Below are 19,949 nucleotides of genomic sequence, written 5' to 3' on the forward strand. Positions count from 1 at the left end.
AAGATATCCATGAGGTCCTGGGTCTCTTTGTGAAGACACTGAATATATTGTGGTTGAACTGAGTTCCTGAGTATTATGTGTTTATATTAAGTTTTGCAGAGGTTAATGCATTTGCTATGCACAAAACTAAACTGTAAATTCCTCCACGAGGCTACTCTTTCAATAAAGGCAATGATCAGGTCCTATTTGTATCTGTACCTTAGCATGGTGCTCAGCATACAACAGGCCGTCGGTAATGAGTGGAAAAGAAAGAGAGATAAAAGTCCATGCCTACAACTGGACTACTTACAAATTCAAGTGGTTTTCTTTTATTTTTAATATATGCTTTTTGTACACTATGTGCTTTTCAGTTAGTGTGGACTAAACAGTAATGATTGATTTGGACCAATTATATAATCATGACAATAATGGAAGTAAAAGCTATTATTACCTTTATTTTTCAAATGAGGAAATTCAGATTCATGTAATTTGCTTAAGAAGGAATTGATTCTCCATTTGTTGTCTACTTTTATATACCAGTCAGTTTCAAGATTATAAACAAAAATGACTGAGAAAGTCACAGATATACTCTGTAGCCTATTTACTCAAGGTTAAAGTGCATGTTTTGTTTAACATGCCAAAATCAATTTGATTTCTCTCATCATATCAGCCTGAGGATAGGACATCAAGTGAAGATTTAAAAACTCTAAGCATAGTATGTAAATATTCAGTGATAATTTTGTTCTTCTAATGATGAGATTGACTTACTTATAAAACCAAACGATCGTAAGATTCTGGCATAAGATTTTTGGATATGAGAAAAATCTAGTTATGAACTCTGATCAACATTTTTAGCAGCAACTGCATTTTCCAATAACAACTAATTTGGTTAGCTATGGCAGGCATTGACTGAACAATTGGCTCACCTAATGAAAGACCACAATGGATGCTAACATTCACTTGTGGCAATACCGGTTATACCCTGTGCAGTTGCATAATTTTCCATGTGGGCTCTCAGACAACCTCTCTTTTAGCTTATAGAGTTTATAACAAGCAAAGGAAACAAGTTCAAGTACAGAACAGTGGAATCTTCCTTCCATTGAAATTTCACAATTGATGTAATTACAAAGGATCTACTTATTGAAACCACCCAAGAGATTACTGAAAGTTTGCCAAAAATAGAGAAGCCCATATCCTTTCTCATCTGGACACTTTAACGTACATGGAACACCTCTAGCTACATAAAAAGAATTTGTTAAAAAAAAAAAAACATGATATTTAATAGTAGTTAGTTTACAAACTTAAGGTGAAATGCATATATTCTATGTCTATCAAAAAATTCCATTTTTTATAGTGCTCAACTCTAAAGGCTGTTACCAACAGCTGGGCATGGTAGTGCAAACCTATAATCCCAGCTACCTGGGAGGTTGAAGCAGGGCTGCAAGTGCCAGACCACTCTGGGCAACAGGCTACTTCATAATAAAAAATAAAACAGATGAAAAAAGGGGTAGGATGTAGCTTAGTGGTCAAGCACTTGCTTAGCATGGGTGAGCCCTGGGTTCAATCCCTAGTACTTCCAAAAAAAGCAACAATAAAACCCCAGAATAGTTAGTTTTCATTAAGTGGAATTGACTTATTTTGTTGAGAATACATAAAATAACAATGAGTCCTGATACACTTTATTAACTGAAAGTTCCATAAAAATACTGCAAATTTTGAATTCACACACATAAAAATTTAAACCTGAAATTTGAATGTGTGCCCTGTTGCATTCTGATAAAGTCTTACAAGTGTGATGACAAGTGTGTAAGAACAGCAATCGGGCAAGAGAGGGTAACATCCTTAACATCCCAGGGCTGAGTCCATTTCACAACATCCTTTTGTAGGAGGGCTTGTAAATAAATGTCAAATAAAATAGATGGCATTAGATGCAACCACCAATGAGGCACAGAACTTTGAAAAGAAGATTCCTTACTTTACTACATGTTAATCAGGTGGGTTGTCAGAATTCTATTTGAATGTGTATATAAGTTCACAACTTCAGAAAAATTTTGAGCCCTTCAGTTAAAATGGTCTTTATTTTTGTGTGATAGTTTGCTTTCTGAAGTAAACATAAAGTCGTTCACATTAAAAATAGATTTTAAAATAATTATTTTAAATTATTACATATGCACCTAAAACCTTTAATATTAGTTACATTTGTGTGTGTGTGTGTGTGTGTGTGTGTGTGTGTGTGTGTGTGTAGTACTAGAGGTGGAACCAGGGGCTTTTCTACCTCCAGGCTATACTCCCAGACCTATTTTATATTTTATTTGGAAACAGGGTCTCACCAAGTTGCTGAGAGCTGGCTTCGAACCTGTGTGATCCTCCTGTCTCAGCCTCCCAAGCACTGGGATTACAAGTATGCACCATCACACCCAGTTTATTAGTTACATTTTAAAAGATTAGAAGGCTACAAATATTTTAGATGTGTGAGTATAATTACATATTCTTATAATGCTAAAACTATTGCGGTTCAAGAAATTTGGAATACATGACAAAATCTACAAAGCATGAATAATAAAGATAGTAGCTTTTAAAAAGCAATCATGAAAGAATAGGATAGAAATACACCATTTTTTCCTTATGATTGTGTAGAGATTTTTAAAATGTCAATACATAATGCTTGTGAGACTACTTCTATTACTGAAGAACTATATATCAATACAGCTTTTAAAAAATACTTTGGCATTGATTTGTTAAATGCCAAAAGCCCTCAAGAAAGCTCATGTCCTATGACATAAGGAATCTATCATAAGGAAGTAGTCTGAATGAAATAGAAAAAGTATTGATACTTTTGTACTATAGTATAATTTATAATAGTGCAAAATTAGAAAAAGCATATTAAATATAAATGAGGAACTGGCTAATTGAACATAACCACATGATGAAATATTATGCAACAATTAAAATCATCCTTAGAAAAAATTCTGCATTACATGATAAAATGCTTCCTTTCAGATACCAAGCATATACAGCATGATCAGTGTGCAGATAAGAAGTAGAAACACATTGACATTTTAGGAGAGGTTCGAAGTGATATTTTTCTTCTTTATGTATGTTTTCTATATTTCATACAATGTATATGCAGTACTTTTTATAATAAGAAAAACTATTACTCATAAAGCATATTTCATGGAAAACTACTTTCCAAAATACAAAACACTAAAAATGTCTGCTACCAAAGGTATCTGTAAAACATGGAGTTAAAATCACACAGCATCTTAGTCACAGGATTTCTCAGAGCCTCTAAATGAAGAAAATACTATGAATTGTTGCCCATAAACTTTGAAGGCGAACTCATTATTTGAGAAACAATTCTTAAGACTGGAGTTGGCAGGGAGTCCCCTCTGGGAAACACTATTTTAGAAAAATATTTAAAGAAAGGGCAAATCTCTGTAAAGTCTGAAGTGTTTACTTAAGTATTCCACAAGTGGCCAAAATTAAGGGAAAGAAATATTACAAGCCTTAAAATTCTCAAAACTCTTTGTTACACAAATCATGTTTTGTATCAAATTTCGGCTTTTATGAACTTTAATAAGACTCTTAAAGACTATGAGCATAATTTAACCAATGTTTAAGAAAGAAAAATCTATTTTTCCCACCAAACTAGAACATGTCTATTTTCTATGTTCCCTGGGAAGAAAACCCTAACCAATGAGTAAGAAAAGGTATTTTTTCAAAATTAAATAAGTTAAAATGAGCCTTTTTTCTTAGACAACTATTATACTGAGCATGTGCTCTTTCAACAATGTGCCGAATTACATTAAGAGACAGTTTTTGGAAGATATGTAAATAAATGAACAGTTAAGAACGAGGAATAATTATAAATGTTAGTCCACACTTCTCTCTTCATATCACAGTGAGATAACCTATCTCCCTTTGAACCACAGGGATCACCATAAGTGACTTTTGTGTAGTAAGTTTCAAACCAGCAGAGATCCTAGAAATGGCTAAGTGCCATGGGCTGAACAATTTGCTATTGTTCTCTCCCCTTAGTGTGAAGCCACTGCACAGGAGTAATCCATGATGGTGAGATAGCAGTGTCTGAGCTCAGTCCTGTCTTCAGCTTGTGAAATTCAAAGAACAAAAGCCATCAGTGTGGCTAGAACAATCTGTCTGAAAAGTTTGCTGGGTTTTTTTTTTAACCCAAAATAATAGTCCCTGATGCATTACAAGCGCTTTCAGAACTTCCAGCTGACCAAGTGAAAGGAGCTCTAAGTTATAAGAGATTTATTAAAAACTAGAATTGTGATGTATAGTTAGGATAATGGATAAATAATAAAGCCATAAATCCGCGATAGCTCTATTGTGAATTCGATCCAAATCAATAAAGCAAAACCACATCTCATCAACATCCAATGAATGATGTTATACTTAAATTATGCTTTTAATTAATAATTTTTTCTAATGCTGCTTTAAAGAATAATCTGTTTTTTAATTAATAAAGTAGCCAACAAATATTCATGTTTGTATTTAAGAATGAGAAATCCAGCAATAGAGCCAAGCTGACACAATTATTCACATTGCTTGTTATTTCTTGGTGACTCCTATAACCATATCTAATATACTTAACTCATAAACAATTATACAGAAAAGAGGAGGGGTTTGGGCTCATCCTCGATGAGATGAGCTCTATCTAAGTTTCCCACAGCACGGCCATCTTCAGGCCCACTGACCTCAGGACCCATAAACACTAGGGTACTCATTAATCACTTTAATTGCAAAGTTGTCAATTTGTAATAACAAAGCCACTTCAGTGGGAGAAAAAAAGTGAGCACTCAAAGTGCAGAGGGCTATCTCTAAACAGTCTCCCCATATTGACTGTGCTTTCGGTCAGTCTACTGTCCCAAACGCTCACATCTTAAATACTTAGATCTCTATGGCAATGCTTCAGTGGGTTTTTTTAAATGATTTGAATTATATAAATATTATCATATTTCCTATAAATGAAAGTACAACCTAGTCACACTATAATAGCTCTCAGCTAGTCAAAGGCTGTCCTCACTACACACACAGGCATTCACATACATACTCTCACATTCCCTTACTTTGTGTCTTCTCTGTCTTACCATAGCAAGTAATAGAGTAGAATCCCCCATACACCCCAGGGAAAGGAAGAATAATTCAAACTTGGACAGACTTTCCGAAGAGTGGGAGAAAGAAGGGAAGAAGTCAAAAGCAAGGAAACTGCTCTAGCTCATAGGAGCATCAGGAACCCCTGTGCTTCTGCTTGGCTCTAAACTGAATATGGCTCTGATAACTACTTCCTCACACAAGGATGAGTGCTCTTGTGGTAATGATCCTTTTCAGGTGGCCATAGCACTTAAGTTTTGAGAAGAAATTTTCACCAACTATGTATAAATCAAGCTACAGAGTGGTGGATGCAAGGGGGAGAAAAAGGGAGGGAGGAACGAAGTTACTATTTGATGAGCTTCCCTGACTCAATACACCATTTCAAAGGGAGGAAAAAGTGGAGAAGGGCAGGGGGAATTAGGCTAAATTTTAAATGATTAAATAAATATTTGCCATTATTACAGATAGCAAGAGCATCAGAGTCAGCATTACAGCTATCATTTATAGGGGCTTTACTAGAAGTTCAATGGTGAATCAAAGGCCACATATACAATACAGTATTTATTCCTAAAGAAAGCCTAGAAACATTAAATAATGTGTACCGCTAACAAATTTAACACCACAAAAAAATTCAACACCACCCCAAAGAACACATTTCTTTTTCTAATATAGCAACCTCATAACAAATAAAATCTAGGTTCTATGCTGTATCTTTTCCTCTCATGGTATACTGTTTTATTTTCTATAACTGAAGTTCAACTCAATGCTGTCTTTGGAAACAACCTAAATACTGATTGACTTAAATAACTAGCTTTGCTGACAGTTTTATATATAACTTGACATCTCTCGCTTGAGATCATCTTTTCATCTGTATATCCATTAAATGTTTAGTGAGCCTTAGGCACTGTTCCAGGTTTTGGAAATACAGTGGTTAAACAAGTCAAAACCTAAAACCTACATTCTAATAAAAAGTGGGTAACAAACAAGTCAATAAATAAGATGGTTGCACGCAGTATACATGCCATGAAAGCAATGAGAGTTATGTGACAGAATGTGAGAGCTGTAACAATTTTATTCATAACAATCCCATGAGATAGGTGTTGGTTTCTCACTTTACAGAAGAGAAACTGAAATACAAAGGAGTAAAGGCTTTACCGAGTCACCTATCTTACTTAGGTGCAGGAGACCAGTTACTTTCCTAAAACTTGTTCTCCAAAAACAATGCTCTTTAGCACAAAACTAATTGCTTCCATTTCTAAAATAGCAATCAATCCAAGCAAAAAGGCTTTCCAGGAATACTCTCTCCTCTAACCCCTCACCAGTGTGGTGGCTATTTTATAGAAGCACTTATTAGATAGGGGGAAAAGATCATCTACAAAGAAACTGGAATCCAAAATTATAGAGAATAGTTTCATGGAAAAATGAAGAGAGTCCATGCAAATGTTATCTTACTAAGCGTGAAGTGGAAAAGAGTTCAGAACAAAATTTATTGCGGCATGCCCTAACTGATGCATCAATTTGTTGTCCTTAGGTAGATTTATTTTTAAAAATTACTGTTAAATATCATATTAAGAATATGTATTTTTAAGGCCAGGTGTGGTGGGGCACGATTATAATCTCAGCATTGGGGAGGCTGAGACAGGAGGATTGTGATTCGCCGACAGCCTCAGCTACTTAGTGAGGCCCTTTGCAACTCAGTGAGACCCTGTTTCTAAATAAAGAATACAAAATAGGGCTGAGGGTGTAGCTCAGAGGTAGAATGCCCCTGGATTCCATCCTCAGTACCACACACACAAAAAAGAACATGTATTTTTGCATATTCTCTAATGTATCTTTCTTAAAACTATTTTCAAATTTTGTGCAAAATGCCACAATATTCTACTTAATTTCAGAGAAAATATTATTTTTTTATTCTGCATTTATTTCCACAATAATATTTTAGGAGGTAAAACAATTCCATCTGTCCATTGTGCTGGAGGTCCACACTCAATTTAATGAGGAAAACTGCATTTTTCTAACTGGTATTTATAAAATTTTTATAATAAAGTACTAAAAGACTGTACAGTGTCTTAAGACGTGGACAAGGTTAAATACAAGGCATTTCAAAGTTCAGAATGATTCTATTTTACTATCAATAAAATTTCATTATAGTGAAGATACTATTTTAATAAAGGATTTATATAAAGAATATGATTCATATGACTCATTGTTAAAAAAAAATTATACTCTAAAGGGCCAGACAGTAAATAGTGTAGGCTTCGTGGTTCACATGATATCTAATTCTAGAGATCTAAATGATTTCTAACTACTAACTACTCAGCTCTGTCACTCCAGAAAGGAAGAAGAAATACAGAACCTATAGCTGTGTTCCAATAAAACTATTCACAAAAACAGATGGTAGGCAGGATTTAGCATATAAGGCATGGTTTCCCAACTTGTGATTTAGGGCATTTTATATTTCACATTAGGACAAATCTTATAGAAAGTAATCCTACCAAGTGACCCTTGCACTTTTGGTCTCTAAGCCTCAAACCATTTCTGTAAGATGAAAAAAATAGACCTTTAGTTACAGTATGTTTAGGCACCGATAGGTATAGGAAATGGAAATTAAGCTTTCATTACTCCTGTAGTTATAAGACACTATGTTAAATTCCTTTTACTTTCTCTATCTCAAACTTTTACACTGCTTGCAAATTAATTATCTAAACTTCCACAGCACCCAGGCAACTGAAATTCATACCACACGGCATTGATTCCAAAGTCTGGTGAGGGGACAGATTAAATATTATTGGATTAGAATAACATTTTTTTTTTTTTTTGGTGGTCCTGGGGTTCCTGGAAGACCTTCTACCTCCGAGCTACACTCCAAGAGCTATTTTTATACTTTTTATAAATTTGGAAACAGGGTCTCTTAAGCCAGCACACTGCTGGCTTCGAACCTGCGCAGTCCTCCTGTCTCCGCCTCCCAAGCGCGGGGATTACAAGCGTGTGCCACCACGCCCCACCTTAGAGTAACATTTGAAGCCCTATTTTTAACTCTGCTACTCAGCACTGCAGTTTATCTGCTACTGCATTACTAAACACTTCTCGCCTCCTGCTTCTACATACTATATATAGCTAACAATGTAATTATTATTTTTTTTTGTGTGTGTGTGGTACTGGGGTTCCTGGAAGCCCATCTACCTCCAGGCTATACTCCCAGACCTATTTTATATTTTTGAAACAGGGTCTCTTACACCAGCGCGGCTGGCTTCGAACCTGCGCGATCCTCCTGTCTCCGCCTCCCAAGCGCGGGGATTACAAGCGTGCGCCACCACGCCCGGCATGTAATTATTTTTAAATATTCTAAAAGAACAAGTGAAAAGGGTATAGCATGCATTTTCATGAAAAAGAGGCTGTCAAGTATAATTCCTCTCTTTCCCATTAAAAACTCTACACCTCATTTTGTACTAGATATGGACTTTAATACCTTTAAAACGAACAAAAACGAGCAAATTGTAAGAGTGGCTCTGAACATGTACAACAGAGTATGCTCGGAAAATCTACTAGGTTTACGTTCTCTTTGGGGGCACGTGGGTAAGTCATAACTTCCATTTAACATCTTCCAGTCCTGATCATGTAGAGAAAAACTATTTTTATCTCCATAGTATTTCATTACCAATATGAAGTAATAGGACTTAAAAAGCAAATAATGTGCCTGGAAAAAAGTAAGGGTTCCATTTATATTTCTACGTTTCACTGGCTTTATTGTGACAATATTGCACTACTCTTAAAACAAATATGGCTCCTATTAGGAGAGTAAGCATCAATAACAAAACCATATTCATAACTCCATTTTCACAGACTTCAAGTAATGAATCAATGAATACACAGTTAACTGCTTCAGGAAAACCTTTAGATACTAGCTAAGGGTCATACGCACAACTCATAGTCTGAAGTCTTATCTACTTCCTTTTTTTGTCTTTTCTTCCTTTAGGAAAAGCTTGATCCCTAAGGAGACAGAGAGGTCCTGCTTTTTATATCCAGACTGTCTACTCTTCATTGCTATTGAGTAAATATTTGAGGAAAAGGACAAACTGATACTGAAGGCTACAAGTATAGGTTACAAACAGAATAAATCAAGCGCTCTAGCTTGTTTGTTGGCAGAATGTGAGTTATGAGGGTAGAATGAGGTCGAGTATGTCACAAACCTAGCAGAAGGCATTGCCAAAAGCAAGCCGTGAAAGATATTATTTTTCTCCTAAGGAGAAAACTGGACCCTGGAGTGCTGGAAATTATTCAGTTTCTGAGTATTATAATTAAATTATCTACCAGGATAAATTTCAAAAGAAAAAAAACAAAAAAAAAGCTGGAGATAAGTAAGAAAGTATCACCTACTGATCATCTTCCAATGCCAATTTCACTTAATTCGTAATAGAAATGATCTTATTCTTTCTGAGAAAGTATTTTTCTCATTTTAGGTAGAAGAAGCAGAAACTCAGACTAAGTAATTTGATCACAACTTAGAAATTCAAAGTGGAAGAACAAGAATTGGAACCCCAGTCCTAGAAGATTGTAAACACCTCTATACTCTCCTTCTAGGAATAATGTTAAAGTTACAGAATTAACTTTGATAAAGAACTTCAGAAAGTAATCACTTTAAACAGTGAGTAACAATTCACTTTCATTATAAATGTTCAATCATATCTTATTTATAGGATGTTATCTTTTGTTAATCTCTGTTAACACATGTTACAATCATGTTATATAACACAAATATGTTTTATGTATTAAGTATATACAGACAGCTTTCTATCTCGTGCACATTTTCTAGAATAATACATACATACATAAGGGTTTAAGTTTTTTTTTTTAAATTCCCATTTGAAGCTTACTAAAGACTCAAGCCAGGCATGGTCCCAGTACTTAGGAGGCTGAGATAGGAGGATCATAGGTTTAAGGCCAGCCTCTGTAACTTAACAAGATGCTATTTCAAAAAAATGGGGGATCTGGAGATATAGGGGTATACTCAGAGGTAGAATGCGCCTGGGTTCAAACTCCAGTACAAAAGTAAATAAATAAGATAATATAAAGCAAAACAAGGTGACTCAAGAACGACGACACAGGCGTTAGTCCATTCTCTTATTTTCCACAGGAGAACATTTTTTTTTTCTCCATAGCAACTGAAATTCTAGAATAATTTCATTTGCCAGCAGGATGGGGTTAGAAGTTGCTTAGTGACTATCTCCTATAGTATCAAACTGAGTACATGGTTCAAAACAGCAACCAGCTTCTAAGTCTAGTAACCAGGCAGATTCCAAGGTAACATATCCCAGGATCTTTCTGTTTATTTATCAAGAACCTAATCACTGAACAAGGGTGGGTTTTTGTTATTGTTTATGTTTTCTGTACTGAGGACTGAACCCAGGGGTGTTCTACCACTGAACAACACTCCCAGCCCTTTAATTTTTCAGGGTCTCACTAAATTGCCAAGGTTGGCTTTCAACTTGAAATCCTTCTGCTTCCGGCTCCAGAGAGTCACTAGGATCACAGGTGTGCACCAGCATGCCCAGCCGAATAATACATTATTTACAGCGTGTAATTCAATTTTTTTTTTTTTTTTTTGGTGGTACTGGGGTTCCTGGAAGCCCTTCTACCTCCGGGCTACACTCCCAGACCTATTTTTGCATTTTTTATTTGGAAACAGGGTCTCCTAAACCAGCGCGCGGGGCTAGCTTCGAACCTGCGCGATCCTCCTGTCTCCGCCTCCCAAGCGTGGGGATTACAAGCGTGCGCCACCACGCCCGGCAAGTAATTCAATTTTAATCAGCCTATACTTTTATAAGCAAACAAACACCCTGATGTGAAGATTAGAATCTAGTTGCTATTAGCCACCAGATTTACATATTAGTATAACCTTCTATATTACCATAATTGTTTAACCATGCACCTTATTATTCCTGAAATACGTATTATATTTAGGGTGAGATCTAAAATTAGTATCTATACTTTAGGTTTTCTTTATTTTATTAATTTATTAATTCCACAAATATTTATTGAGTCTCTGATTAGAGCAGGCTCGATTGTAGTAATAAAAACAGACAAAAGGCCTCTTTTGAAGGTACTTACAACTCTTGGGAGAGGCAGACTAAAAAGAAACAAGCAAAATATGCTATATGGTGGGCTGGGGATGTAGCTCCAGGGTGCAGTTCTGGCCTGGCATGCACAAGGCCCTGGGCTCAAGCACTAGCACCACAGAAGAGGGGGAGGAAAGCAAGTCACGTGCTAGCGAGCGCTGTGGAGTGTGCTCTGGATCTTAGGCGCCCCCCAAAGGCTATGTTCAAGGCCGCGTCCTGAGCTGATGACAATACTAGGAAGTGTTGTGACCTTCAGGAGGTGAGACCTCATGGAAGGATGTTAGGTCACAGGGTTGTGCTCTTGACAGGGATATCGAGACCTTGGCCGTTCCTCCTTCTCTTTTTACTTCCTGGCCCTCGTGAAGGGGGCAGCTCCTCTGCCACTTGTTCCCTGCCATGATGTTCTATCTCACCACAGGCCCAAAAGCAACAAAGCCAGACGACCATGAACTGAAACCATAAGCCAAAATAAACTTTTCTACTTATAAATTATTTACCTCAGTTATTTTGTCACAGCAAAAAAAAAAAAAAGAAAGCTAACGCAGTATAATAAAGCAAGACAGGCAGAAGGAAACACTATTTCATATAAAGGAGTTGGAGGAAAGCGCTAGTGATGAGGTAAGATGTGAAAGAAACTAAAGTAGAGAATGCTACATAGGCCAAATAGCAGGTGTAAAGGCCCTGAGGCAGGATTGGGCCAGTGAAGCTAGAATGGTTCCCGGGGAAAACAAAACAAAACAAAACAAAACTGGAGAAAGTGGTGAGAGATAAAGCTAGAGACAGCTGAGAGTTAGAATATATCAGATACATTAGACTATTACAGAAACTTGTCTTTCTTTACATGTGAGATAGAAAAGTATTTCTTACCATAGTACTTCGCTGGAAGAAAGTTAACCCCAAATTTCAAGTTGTGTGCGAGAAATTAGACTGTATACACGTTTGAACTGCATAAGCCTACTTATTAGCTAGAAACAATGGAAGAGGGGGTTAAAAATTGATTTTAAATATATCATGATGAGCAAAATACAGATAGAAAATACACAAGTACTTAATTTATTCTCAATCCTGCCCAAGTGAGAGGCATGCTTCTTGAGGTTCATGTTTATATACACTGTCCGCTCTGCTAATACTAGATGCATGATTTTGTCACTAACTTTTCCCGAGCATATCTATTTTTCTGTTCTTGTCAAGGCTTAAAATATTAACTTGCAAACTCTATTTATAAGGAAGGTATTTCAGGGTACTCCAATAAAATTCTAGCATTCAACATAGAATTGTTAGAAATATAATGTCAGCCTGCTATCTTTTGTGGAGAACATAGAAAATGAAAACTTTTCATTCTTTATACTTTCAACTTAGTTTTTCCCATTTATTTAACATTAAAAATAGCTTACAGTAAATTCAGATTTTTAAAAAATCTATAGAGACAGTCAGAGTCAAAGAACTTAAAAATAAATGATCACACACGGCTATCCTACCTATGAATAGACCACATCTATATTTGTTTAAAAACTTTAATATGAGCCCTTAATTTCACATTTATCAATTAAAGTAGTTGAATCTCGTTCAACATCCTCATTACTGAATCTTAAATTAGTTCAATGTATTCGAAGTGATTAATAATAGCTAAGTCCAACAAAAATATAAAGTTAAATTTTCCACTTATTTATTTATTTTAAAATACTGGGGGGTTAAACTCATGGGTCTTCTACCTCTGAGCTAAACCCCCAGTCCTATTTTATTTTTTATATTTGAAAAAGAGTCTTGCTAAGTTAACATGCACAGCTTGCTTCAAACCTGTGATTTTCTTTTCTCAGCCTCCAAAGTACTGGGATTACAGGGATGTGCCACTGTGCCAACTCAAATATTTATTTTTAAAAGTTCTTTTGTTTGTGATTTACTCTGCATTTAGATCATTACAAAGAAAGAAATGAAATTATATTGTTTAATTAATCTATTAAGAAACTTATTTTTTGTTCGTAGAAATTGAATGGCTTATAAAAAGACAGATAATTTATTGAAAAGATAATTTATTGACAAATTATCAATATTTCTGATTGATAATTTAATGTATTTTGCTGTAAAGTTTTAGACAAATTAAAATTCTAAAGCTTTTTGTTATTAACAAGGTAGTAGTATCTTTAAAAGGAAGAACAAATTATATTTTCCCTTCTAATATCTTTTCCATGTTACAAATAGAAAATCAGAAATGACAGCAAAATTAGCAACACATGATACCTAATTCACTGAAAGGTGAGTTTATTATCCTAAGAGAATTAATGCACCTTCTCTCCTCCACGGCTTGAGTCTAATATATTTTAGGAAGTGATGTAAAACAGTGCTTAATAGTACGCTATTCGCCGGGCGTGGTGGCGCACGCTTGCCATCCCAGCGCTTGGGAGGCTGAGACAGGAGGATCGCACAGGTTCGAAGCCAGCCTCAGCTACTGAGTGAGGCTTTCAGCAATTTAGCGAGACTCTGTTTCCAAATAAAGTATAAAATAGGTCTGGGAGTATAGCCTGGAGGTAGAAAACCCCTGGGTTCCACTCCCAGTAACACACACACACACACACACACACACACACACACACACACAAATAGTACACTATTCAATATATATAACTGATCACGGACGCTCAAAACCCAAACGGGTTTACACCTGTTCCGTGGACAAAACCTCTGATCTAAAGCTTGAATACTACAGCAACATCAACCTGCTATCAAAGTTCCTACATGCTTATTCCCAATGTTAGTACTTCTCTGATTGCAGACCAGGACAAATACCACACTTAGACCAGGCTAGGGCCTAGTGCAAACTGGGTCGCATTACCCTAGATAACTGTGTTCAAGCTTTTTATCACAACATACACGATCCTCCTGTCTCAGCCTCCCAAATGCTGGGATTACAAGTATGTGCCACCACACCCAATTTGATAAAAACTGTTAAAATATATAAATCTATTTATGTAACTTTGACATCAAAGTTCCTTATTTCTCTCAAAATAATGCTTTTCTTCCAGAACTGTTTTGATTTTTAATTTTCACCTGCTTTTCTAAAATGTTCTCGCTGAATAGCAACAAAATTTTTAATACAACTAACTTCCTTAATATTGGAGGTAACTGGAATGGCTGTTCAGTGATGATGCCCACCCAGGAGCTTTAGTACTGAGGGGGATTCTTGCATAGGGGAAGGCTGGATGAACTGACCCATGAGGTCTCTTCAGGCTGATAGAAACATTAATACCTCTACCTCTACACAGATTAGATCATACACTATTCTCTTTCTGTACACTGTGTATATTCACAATTATTTTATTTCACTCAAGCATGTATTATTTAGTGCCAGGTCTAGTTTATCCTTGCAACTCAGGAGGCTGAGGCCAAAGAATCACAAGTTTGAGGCCAGTCCTGACCACAAAGCAAGACCTTGTTGCACAATAAAAAATAAAAAAGGCTCAAGGATGTAGGTCAATAATAGAATATCCCTCAATTCATTCCTCAGCACTGAGGGAAATAAAAAAGATTATTTTTGACAAGGTGGGAGAATCTAAATCACACTTATAAGTAAACACTGACTTCAAAAACAGGCAAACTGGGGCAAATTATTAAAACTCACCTCTATCTTCACCTGCTTGATTTGATAGGCAGTTAACACAGTCTAAAATGTACAAAATCCTTCCAGGTTAAGAGCTGACTGCCCATATTCTCATCCAGCTCCTCCATTCACTAGTTGTCCAGCCCAGGACATGTGATTTAACCCCTTCTCTTCCCTTTACTATTATACAGGAATAATAACAACACTTTCTTTAAAGGGTTATTGTGAAAAAATTAATTTAAAAATGACTGTTAGGGGCTTAAAATCGTGTTTCTTGTATAAATAGATACTCTCAAAGTGTCACCTATGATACTTATACCCCACGATCAGAAAAAACTGAACACAAATGGCGGTTATAATTGGGGGGAGGGGAGAGTGGGGGCTTTTATGAGAGAAGAACTTAACACTAAACACTAACACTTTGTAAAAGCCACATCATCAGCCTTATTCCAGAAAATGTTAGTTCTTAGCTTCTATAATAATGGGGAGAAATTGAGTAAGTCAGTTCCAAGTCATCCATAGTATACAGAACCACCCCTAAATCACCAGAGTGAAGCTTAAATGCACGTGCCTTCTAAACAGGTGTTTCAACGAGCAACAATCCAGGCTTGGTGATAGCTGTGCTAGTGTCTATAATGTTAGGTAGAGGAGAAAGCAGGTACATCTTGTTTTATTTATTTATTTTTTATTTTGGTGGTACTGGGGTTCCTGGAAGCCCTTCTATATACGGGCTACACTCCCAGACCTATTTTCTTTTTTTAATTTTTGGAAACAGGGTCCTCCCTCTCCCTCTCCCTCTCCCTCTCCCTCTCCCTCTCCCTCTCCCTCTCCCTCTCCCTCTTCCTCTCCCTCTCTGGTGGTACTGGGGTTCCTGGAAGCCCTTCTACCTCTGGGCTACGAACCTGCGTGATCCTCCTGTCTCTGCCTCCCAAGCGCGGGGATTACAAGCGTGCACCACCACGCCCGGCAGAAACAGGGTCTCTTAAGCCAGCGCGGCTGGCTTCCAACCTGCGCAATCCTCCTGTCTCTGCCTCCCAAGCGCAGGGATTACAAGCGTGCGCCACCACGCCCGGCAGCAGGTGCATTTTGAATCTCCATGATGAATTCAGTGACTCAGATCCTTGACGGGGTCCAAGGCACAAGGACAGTACCTGGGCTCCCAGTGGTGTGCACTCATGCGTACTTGACTAAGAGGCAGGGCATAGGGGACAGTGTGGGCTTTGGATGCCTCCAAACCTAGCACAGGGATTGGTGATGGAAAACACCGATGAGAAACTATCACAGACTGGCCAGAAAACAAGCTTTGTTCCCAATCCCCATAGAGAAATTCAAGACATTAAAAGTTTCCCCAAAAATACTTCCAACTAAGAAATTTCTGTAAAAAAAAAAAAAAAACTATTATGATAACACAAAGAACAAAACCAAAAATGTGTTTGCCTCCTTTTGGAGTGTACTGGGGACTGAACTCAGGGACACTCTACCACTGAACTACAGCGCTGACACTTTTTTATTTTTTACTCTGAAAGAAGGTCTTGTTCAGTTGCCAAAGATAGCCTCGAATTTGTGGTCCTCCTACCTCAGCTTCCCAGTCGCTGGCATTAGCGGTGCACATAATGGCATCCAATCAGACATAGACATGTTTCTATATAGCCAATGCTTCCTTCTCTTTCACAGGTCATACATAGCAAAAAAAAATGCAATAATTAGAGATCAAAGTAGCAGCTGTGTTCATGAACCACACCCAAGGCAGTGGGTGAGCTGCATACCTCAACTAATAATGGGATCCATATTTGAAGGAAATTGAACTTGCATTAGAGTCTTTGTTCCCGTTTTGACACGCACAACATCTAAGAGTTTGGCTGCTTTCAGCTGTCTGTCGCATAAAATTGCAATTTAGAATCTCACTGATCTCCTCGTTTTCTAAGGGAAACTACCCCAAAGCAAACAGTGGCGTATGTTCACGCTTTGGTGTTTCTATGAAAACAAGATACAGCACGACTCACTGCCCTTGTTGGCTTAGGTGCCTTACATGAGTTTGGAGAACAGAGACCAGCAGTTACATATGTAAAAATATTTATGAGTATTTCTGTAAGAAACCAGTTATTTTTTTAAATGTGCTTTTGTGGTACTGGGGATGAAACCCAGGGCATTCTACCTCCGAGCTATACCCACAGCCCTATTCTTTATTCTTTATTTTGAAGCAGGGTCTCACAGTTGCAAAGGGCCTCACTAGGTAACTGAGGCTGTCTGCGAACTGAGATCCTCCTGTCTCCGCCTCCCAAATGCTGGGATTACAAGTGTGCGCCACCATCCCCGGCAGAAACCATTTATTTAGATAAACATTGGCAGAGGTAGAGCAGCCAGGCAAAAACAGCACTAGATAGTAAGTCAAGTAGAGATAATTACAATTTTCCACTTAAGAACCATTAAACCATATGTGCTGTAACCTAGGTATCTTATGTGGTCTATGTTTGATAAAGTTAGATATTAAAAGAACTAGGTCGATTTCTGAAATTTGACAAAGTCATCAGTAATGGCTTGAGAAACAAAGAATCACATATACCTTGAAAGATTATTGGAATGCCTTTTTCTACATCAAAATTATAATAAATATTTTTAGTAGTTTAGGTTTCATAATGGCACACAAAAAATTGCTCTATGTCAAGCTATCACCAATTCCTACTAGTCAAATCAAACTCTTCATCCAATTATATGAATTTCTTTAGTTTACAAAAAATGAACAGAAAAATCTACATATAGATCCAAATATAGCATTACCATAACTGAGATGCTCTAAACAAGAAAAAAAAGAAAAATTATAATAAACACAAAAATACCTTTATCGTGACTATTCAGAGAAGTAATTCAACAAATGGATTTATTTTTAAAAATTTCAAAATCAATACCTACTTACACAACTCTTTAAATTTTTTTTACTGCCCCCTGGAAAATTTCAGCTCATGTCAGAGAAAAATAAAATAGAAAACTGATTTACTTATTATCTCATCATCTAGAATAAAAAATAAGCAGAAACTAAGTCTAAAAGCTCCAATTTTTATTCCCAAATTAGGTGAGTATTATAATCTTTGGTACATTTTAAATATTTTAAGGGCCAGTATCTAAAACAAATAAAAACATAGCTTCTTTTGTTGAAGTACAAGTAGAGGTGACAAAACTCAGAATGTACTCCACTGGCTTGTTGGTGTCACCACTCTAGAATATTTTAGGGCAGAATTTGGTAGAATTGAGTCCTCTTACACAGAGACGAGGAAACTGAAGCCTTCAAAGCAGTGTCTAATACTACTTTGTTGTCCTTTCTCTATACTTGAATGCTAGCCTTTCTGTGCATGTTCTCATTTGAGAAACAAGTATAATTCCCATTCACCTACCTCATCATTACAAAGAAACAGCTTAATCTCAAGAAAATAAAAGTGTATATGTTATTTGTAACTGAGCGAGACTTGGTTTTCAATACCATCTTAACAACATTAAGCCAGGCATGGTGGCCCACACTTGTAATCCCAGTACTTGGGGGACTGAGAAGGATCAAAGGTTCACAGCCAGCCTCAGCAACTTAGTGACGTCCTCCACAATTTAATGAGACTCTGTTTCAAAATAAAAAATAAACTAGGGCTGGAGGTATAGCTTAGAGGTAGTGTGCCCCTGGGTTCATTTCCCAGAACCACATACACACAAAAAATTAAGTTAGTCCCCGATTTTCTTTATCTGAAAAGAAGCTAATACCACCTATTTCACTAGGTTATTCAAGGATTAAATAATGCGATGCATAGAAATTACCTTGCACTATAAATATAGCTTACAACTAATTTTTTTTTTTTTTTTTTTTTGGTGGTACTAGGGTTCCTGGAAGCCCTTCTTCCTCCGGGCTACACTCCCAGACCTATTTTATATTTTTGAAACAGGGTCTCTTACGCCAGCACGGCTGGCTTCGAACCTGCGCGATCCTCCTGTCTCCGCCTCCCAAGCGCGGGGATTACAAGCGTGCGCCACCATGCCCGGCTACAGCTAATTATTAAAATAGCCTAGAGTTCATATATTATTTCCATTTATTTATACAATTGACTTAACATAATCACCATATAAAATTTTCATGAGCAAATTCATTGTTAACAATCTATTTTACTAGTCTGGCATTTCAGTAGTAGCTGAAATAATTCAAATGAAAATTTATAAGTTAAAGGTGAGGATAAAAGCAAAAAGACTTTTCACATTATTATTCAATTATACTAGACCACAATTCTATAATAAAATAACAATTGGTAAGCTTAAATACATCAGGCATTGTTTTTGTCTCTATACATATGTATTGCAGGCCAAGTATCCTTTATCCAAAATGCTTGTAACCAGAAATATTCAGACTCAGGGAAGTTGGATTACTAAAAATAAGACAAAGAAAACCCACAAAAACATACTCAACAAACATACCTGTGATGCTAGGGATGGATCCCAGGGGTCTTCTACCTCCAAGCTATTCCCCCAAACCTATTTTATTTCTTATTTAGAAACAGGATATCTAGGTTACTGAAAGCCTCACTAAGTTGTTAAAGCTGGCTGCGAACCTGTGATCCTCCTGTCTCAGCCTCCCAAGTACTAAGATTACAGGTGTGTACCATCACACATAACCTAGAGCAGATTATTTTCAAGAATTTTTATAATCTCTTTTCATCTGATTGGCCAACAAATTCTCTGCTCAATTTATATGCATAATTAGAAGTAAATGTTAATACTATCTCTTCAGGACTTTTTAATATAAACAGGTCATATTTATGGAGTTAAAATTTAGTCTGCTTTATTTTTATTTTAAAAAATCTCTAAATCTCAGATGTTATCCATTTCATAATACAAGCTTTAAAATAATACTTTCATTTTTCTATTTTTTTTCAAGCCAAAAGAATGTTACCCACATTTCTTTAAACAAATCTTCCAGCTACTCAATGTGACAACTTGTGGATGTTTTAAAATTACACTAGAGTATATATTATACTGTCAAGACGGAGCTGTCAGTAAATCCAATATATGACTTATTCTAGGCAATTAAGCTTCTTGGGCTTTGAAAACAGTTAACTGCAATAATACATAAAAAACAGCCATCAAAATGTCTGTTTTACAACTAAAGTAATAAA

At 36.5% G+C, this 19,949-nt stretch overlaps 1 protein-coding gene across 15 annotated transcripts in view; it reads right to left on the minus strand.

Moving 5' to 3' along the window:
- Positions 1-19,949, minus strand: part of PDLIM5 (PDZ and LIM domain 5) — a gene marked incomplete at both ends in the record, with an annotated part of 222,160 nt that overhangs the window by 112,078 nt on the left and 90,133 nt on the right. The gene's annotated exons all lie outside the window — the stretch shown is intronic.

This window comes from Muscardinus avellanarius (genome assembly GCF_963383645.1).
Source record: "Muscardinus avellanarius genome assembly, chromosome: 6".
Taxonomy (NCBI): Eukaryota; Metazoa; Chordata; class Mammalia; order Rodentia; family Gliridae; genus Muscardinus; species Muscardinus avellanarius.